This window comes from Panthera uncia, chromosome D2 (assembly GCF_023721935.1).
Source record: "Panthera uncia isolate 11264 chromosome D2, Puncia_PCG_1.0, whole genome shotgun sequence".
NCBI classification, from domain to species: Eukaryota; Metazoa; Chordata; class Mammalia; order Carnivora; family Felidae; genus Panthera; species Panthera uncia.
Genome location: NC_064818.1, coordinates 18,860,436 through 18,867,825, shown reverse-complemented (window position 1 = coordinate 18,867,825; position 7,390 = coordinate 18,860,436).

Below are 7,390 nucleotides of genomic sequence, written 5' to 3'. Positions count from 1 at the left end.
AAAAGAATTATTCACCATGATCAAGTGGGATTCATTCCTGGGATGCAGAGCTGGTTCAACATTTGCAAATCAATCAATGTGATACATCACATTAACAAAAAAAAAGAGAAGAACCATATGATCCTGTCAATCGATGCAGAAAAGGCCTTTGACAAAATCCAGCACCCTTTCTTAATAAAAACCCTTGAGAAAGTCGGGATAGAAGGAACATACTTAAAGATCATAAAAGCCATTTATGAAAAGCCCAAAGCTAACATCATCCTCAACGGGGAAAAACTGAGAGCTTTTTCCCTGAGATCAGGAACACGACAGGGATGCCCACTCTCACCGCTGTTGTTTAACATAGTGGTGGAAGTTCTAGCATCAGCAATCAGACAACAAAAGGAAATCAAAGGCATCAAAATTGGCAAAGATGAAGTCAAGCTTTCGCTTTTTGCAGATGACATGATATTATACATGGAAAATCCGATAGACTCCACCAAAAGTCTGCTAGAACTGATACATGAATTCAGCAAAGTTGCAGGATACAAAATCAACATACAGAAATCAGTTGCATTCTTATACACTAACAACGAAGCAACAGAAAGACAAATAAAGAAACTGATCCCATTCACAATTGCACCAAGAAGCATAAAATACCTAGGAATAAGTCTAACCAAAGATGTAAAGGATCTGTATGCTGAAAACTATAGAAAGCTTATGAAGGTAATTGAAGAAGATATAAATAAATGGAAAGACATTCCCTGCTCATGGATTGGAAGAATAAATATTGTCAAAATGTCAATACTACCCAAAGCTATCTACACATTCAATGCAATCCCAATCAAAATTGCACCAGCATTCTTCTCGAAACTAGAACAAGCCATCCTAAAATTCATATGGAACCACAAAAGGCCCAGAATAGCCAAAATAATTTTGAAGAAGAAGACCAAAGCAGGAGGCATCACAATCCCAGACTTTAGCCTCTACTACAAAGCTGTCATCATCAAGACAGCATGGTATTGGCACAAAAACAGACACATAGACCAATGGAATAGAATAGAAACCCCAGAACTAAACCCACAAACGTATGGCCAACTCATCTTTGACAAAGCAGGAAAGAACATCCAATGGAAAAAAGACAGTCTCTTTAACAAATCGTGCTGGGAGAACTGGACAGCAACATGCAGAAGGTTGCAACTAGACCACTTTCTCACACCATTCACAAAAATAAACTCAAAATGGATAAAGGACCTGAATGTGAGACAGGAAACCATCAAAACCTTAGAGGAGAAAGCAGGAAAAGACCTCTCTGACCTCAGCCGTAGCAATCTCTTACTCGGCACATCCCCAAAGGCAAGGGAATTAAAAGCAAAAGTGAATTACTGGGACCTTATGAAGATAAAAAGCTTCTGCACAGCAAAGGAAACAACCAACAAAACTAAAAGGCAACCAACGGAATGGGAAAAGATATTTGCAAATGACATATCGGACAAAGGGCTAGTATCCAAAATCTATAAAGAGCTCAGCAAACTCCACACCCGAAAAACAAATAACCCAGTGAAGAAATGGGCAGAAAACATGAATAGACACTTCTCTAAAGAAGACATCTGGATGGCCAACAGGTACATGAAAAGATGTTCAACGTCGCTCCTCATCAGGGAAATACAAATCAAAACCACACTCAGATATCACCTCACGCCAGTCTGAGTGGCCAAAAGGAACAAATCAGGAGACTTTAGATGCTGGAGAGGATGTGGAGAAACGGGAACCCTCTTGCACTGTTGGTGGGAATGCAAATTGGTGTAGCCGCTCTGGAAAGCAGTGTGGAGGTTCCTCAGAAAATTAAAAATAGACCTACCCTATGACCCAGCAATAGCACTGCTAGGAATTTACCCAAGGGATACAGGAGTACTGATGCATAGGGGCACTTGTACCCCAATGGTTATGCAGCACTTTCAACAATAGCCAAATGATGGAAAGAGCCTAAATGTCCATCAACTGATGAATAGATAAAGAAATTGTGGTTTATATACACAATGGAATACTACGTGGCAATGGGAAAGAATGAAATATGGCCTTTTGTAGCAACATGGATGGAACTGGAGAGTGTGATGCTAAGTGAAATAAGCCATACAGAGAAAGACAGATACCATATGGTTTCACTCTTATGTGGATCCTGAGAAACTTAACAGAAACCCATGGGGGAAGGGAAGGAAAAAAAAAAAAGAGGTTAGAGTGGGAGAGAGCGAAACCATAAGAGACTGTTAAAAACTGAGAACAAATTGAGGGTTGATGAGGGCACCTTTTAGGATGAGCACTGGGTGTTGTATGGAAACCAATTTGACAATAAATTTCATATATTAAAAAAAAAATAAAAATAAAACCTTATAAACAGAAAAAAAAAAAAAAGAAAAATCATGTGTTACTTAAAATCATTCCTACCCAGTGATAACTAAGGCTTTAGTACTAGATTAAGTTTGTCTGCTTCTTTTTCTCTTTTTAAATTATGACATATCTTAAACATGTAGAAAATGCCAAAATTATGTGAAGCTCCCCCCACTCCTGTGTCCACCACCCAGATATAATGAATATTTATATTTTGAAATATTTACTATTAAAGACAAAGTTAGCTGTTTAATTCCCCTACTTCTTCCTGAAGATGTGGCTCCTTTGTTGAAATTTTGTGACTCTCATTGCATGTTTTTATAACTTGATCACACATTTATGAATATATAGCTTTATATAATATTAGATATGTAGCTATATAGATATTAAAATGTTAAATATATATAATATTGTTTTGTATATCATGTTGGTTTCTGTCTTAAAATTGTACACAAATGATATCATACTTAATCTGTAATATCTTTTCTTTGCTCAAGGTAAGTGTTTTTGAGTTTTATTCATTTTGATGCATATAGGAGCTAAGTAATTTTAATTATTGTATATTATATATAAATATACCATAACTTATTCATTAGCTCATGTCAGTGGACAATTAGATTGTTCCCATTTTTTGCTATTACTAATAATGTGTCCCTAATGGCTATTGCTTTTTGGATCTTAAAATTAAGCAGAAGTTTTTCTGGGTTAAATTCTATAATTGAAATCGCTGTGTCATAGAGTTTACACATCTTTAACTTCACTTGATATTGCCAAATTGCTGTCTAAACTATTGTGCCAATTTGTACTCCCTCATTCTCTCCTAATATTTAGTATTGCTAGTCTTTTTTAATAATCAGGTAATTGTCAAATTATTATTATTTTAAAATCTGTATTTCACTAATTACTCAAGAGATTGTCTTCTACCTGATTATTGATCATTTGGGTGTCCTTGTCTATGAATTGCCTTTTCACATCTTTTGTCAATTTTTCTCTTTTCTTTCTTCATGAGTCTATGGAAGTTATTCTGGATACCAGATTGGTTGTCTTTTGTCAAATGTTTAAATATCTGTGTAATCAAATATCTATATGGTCTATATAATCAGACCTTCGCCCCTTCAAAGTTCATGCTTTTGAGGTCTTGTTTAAGAAATCTCTCCTTATCTCTTTAAAATGGTCTGCTGCATTTTTTCCTAAACATTTTAAAGTTCATATCTTATATTTAGTTCTTTAATTTACCTGGAATTTGTTTTTATATAGAAGGATACAGGAATCTAATTTTATCTTTTTCCAAAGGTTAGATAATTGCTCCACTACTGTTCATTTATATGTAGATCTGGTATGGGCTCTCTGTTCTTTTTCACTGGTATTTTTGTCTTGTACCAAACCACATTATTTCCATTACCTTAGCTTTATAATAAGTTTTACTTTCCTATAGGACAAGTACCCTTTTCTTATTCGCCTTGAAAAGTAAGTTTCTATTCTTTACCCTTTCATATGAATTTTAGGATGAGCCTGTCAAAGTCCATGAAAAATCCTATAGTTATTTCAATTGTAATTGCATTAAATGTAAATATTAATTTGGGGGAAAAATTGGTATCCTTGTAATGGCCATTCTTACCATTCTTGATCATGCTATAGTCTCCATTTACTTATGTCTTCTTAAGTGTTCCTTTACTGAAACTGGTATACTTTTTTCGATAAAGATCTTTGCATCTTTTGTTAAATTAATTTCTTGGCGTTTTTGTCATTATTTGTTGCTAGTTTATATGAATATAATTGATTTTGTTATCATAATCTTGTATTCAGAACTCTGTATGATCTTATGTATTTTAATTTTTCCATGACTTTCATGTTGATAATCTTTAGGGCATCAAAGTCAAAGTGTACGTCAAAGTGTACCCCAAAGTCCAGACTAATTATAAAGTCATAGTTAAGACTCCGCAAATCACCAAATAACAAATAGACCACCTAGAATTGGGTTTGTTCTTTTCAATCCCTTTTTCTCTTATTTGAGTATCTTATTCTCTCTCTTTTCCCCATCTCCTCTTAAACTGACTAGGACTTCCAGAGACTCATCTGAACATAGTTTTTTTATTTTTTTTATTTTTTTTATTATTTTTTTTTTTTTTATTTTTGGGACAGAGAGAGACAGAGCATGAACGGGGGAGGGGCAGAGAGAGAGGGAGACACGGAATCGGAAACAGGCTCCAGGCTCCGAGCCATCAGCCCAGAGCCTGACGCGGGGCTCGAACTCACGGACCGGGAGATCGTGACCTGGCTGAAGTCAGACGCTTAACCGACTGCGCCACCCAGGCGCCCCCATCTGAACATAGTTTTAATAGCCAAGTAGACAACAAGGTCCTGAAGAGAAAGCAGCTGTCCTTTCCTACCTATCTAGTTTTGGTAAAATCAAAACTAATGGTTTAATTATTATAACTGGATAAATATTATTCACAGCACAGCCACACAAGACTTTTTCTTTTCTTGTGTTACATTTACTTGTGCTGGAGTTTATAATGCATCTATTAATTCCCAAATTATTTTCTCTGTTATTTGCTTCTATTTTCTACATTAGATGTTTACCTCACAGGTCTGCCAATCATTGCATATCAATTCATTTTTAAGAGGAGGCACTTAAAAAGCTGGCTTCAGTCTTTGCATGTATAAGTAGGATTTACTGACAATGTGTATTACTCTAGGGTTGTCTATTTGAGTTACAAATGTCAGTACTTTCCCTTTACTATTCTATTGGCTGGGCTGGTGCTATGGACCAAATATTTGTGTCTCCACCTAAATTCCTGTGTTGAAGTCCTACTGTGATGGCAGTTGAAAGTGGGCCTGTTGGGAGGTAATTCATTCATGAGGATGGAGGATGGACACTCCATGATGGGATTAGTGAATTTATAAGAGGAGGAAGAGAGTTAGTCCTCGCTCTCTGCTCTCTGCCATGTAAGAATACAATGAGATGTCCATCTGCAAACCAGGAAGTGGGCTCTTATCAGATACAGGATCTACTGAGCAACTTGATCTTCCACTTCTCAGCCTCCAGAGGTGTGAAAAATAAATGTTTGTTATTTAAGCCACCCAGCTGATGGCTATTCTTCTTACAGTAGCCTGAACTAAATAAGGTGGGGAAGAGATATGGAGAGGAGTTATAAGCAACTTATTAGGAAAAGGGGCTAATCACCCCTTTTTCTTTAATATTTAATAGCAAGGTCTTGCTATTAAATATACAGATTTTTTCTTAGCCCTCCTGTTTTTAATCCAGCTTTTTGCCAATTCTAGAGTCTTGGAATTCAGTACCACCCATGACAGTCCTTCCTCAGAGTAAGGCTCAAGTCATCTTTCCAAGGGTGGGGGAAGGGCCAGTTAACTGCCTATGTGGGCCTGTCTGACAGGGAATTTGGTGGAGGGCATTTATAGCTTGCTAGTCAGATATTTAATGTATCCGCTTGTTTTCAGAGCTGTACCCCTTCCCCCATGTTCACAGTTACCCCAATTCCTAAATCTCTATAGAATTCTATTTTTCTTCTTACTATTTTTATTATGAGATTTTAAAAACAAAACTTTTTGTTAATACAGAAAATTGACAAATAACAGCATGTATGTCTATGATTCTTGCAAATATAGCTCCCTTCCACCAGTTTATTGTTTCTTTTATTTATTGGGTGTTTGCCCAATATTTTTTTTGTTTTTTAAAATGAGGTCAAAAGTTATGGCTTCTGAGTTTTATGTTATAAAAGTTTTTCCTACTTTATGTGTTTAAAAATATTGTTCTCTTTCCTTTCAGAACTTTATAATCTCTCCCTGCCTTTATATTTTGGGGGTAGGATTATCAATTATTGTAAGGTATCAGGTGATGGCAGGTATCTAATATCCAGATGGCTATTAGTTGTTTCAGTACAATCCTTTGAATTATTCATATTTTTAAAGTTATTAAAAATGACACTTTTATTTTAAATCCCAATTTGAATTAAGGTCCTTTTTAAACATCTATTCTTTTTAATAGAGTTTTTTTGGTGTAAATTCATGCTTCATTATTACACCATTTCAATTATTATCATAGTTTAATAATAGGTTGAACTATCTGAGGTTATAGGTTTTGCTACCCTCCTATAGCACTCTGGAGAACATCTCAGAAATGCTCAGGTCAAAGCCTTGCCACGACCCTTCTTCTTTCTCTCACATTCTATACCCAATCCATCAGCTAACCTGATCCATTTTACCTTCAAAACATAGCCTGCATCTGATCTGTTCTCTACTGCTCCATCCTACCTGAAGATGCCTTCATTTCTCTCATCCGGATTATTACAGATGCCCCTCAAACGCTTTTCTTGCCTCTGTGCTTGATGTCCCTACAGTTCATCTCCATACTAAAGTGGGGTTACATGTAAGTCAGATGTCAGCCTCCTGCTCAAAAATCCTCTGGTAGCAGTTGATCTTATTCAGAGTAAAAGACAAATACTCACACAGCCCCAGGGACTTCTCTGACTTCCTTACCTCCCACTCTTTCCTTAATTCAGCTCCAGCCACAGAGGTCTCCCTGCTATTCTTCAAACAAACACATAAACAAACAAAGTAGCATAATTTATCCAGACCTTTTCACTTGCTGATCTGCTACCTGGAACTTGGTTCTTTCAGATATCTATTTAGGCTGGTGGCAAAGAGGGAAGATAGAAAAAAGTTCAGATATTCTCCTGTTATAATTTCTGAATAGGTAGTAGCTAGACACTATCTAAACAAACAGAATATAGAGTATATTTCATAATAAAGTTAACAACAAAAGCAATATACAAACTTCCCAAACTGTCAGAAGAAATACACATACCACCACAAAACCAACACAGAACATATTGTGAAAAATTATATTTAAAAGGCCAAAAATAAGAAAGAAGTCATTAAAAAATGATAGAACTAAAACTCACTTATTATATTCATAGATGTAAATATGCTAAAACCTACCTATCAGAAAAAAGACTGGTTGAATTTTAAAAGAACATTCTACATTGTATATTCTATACAT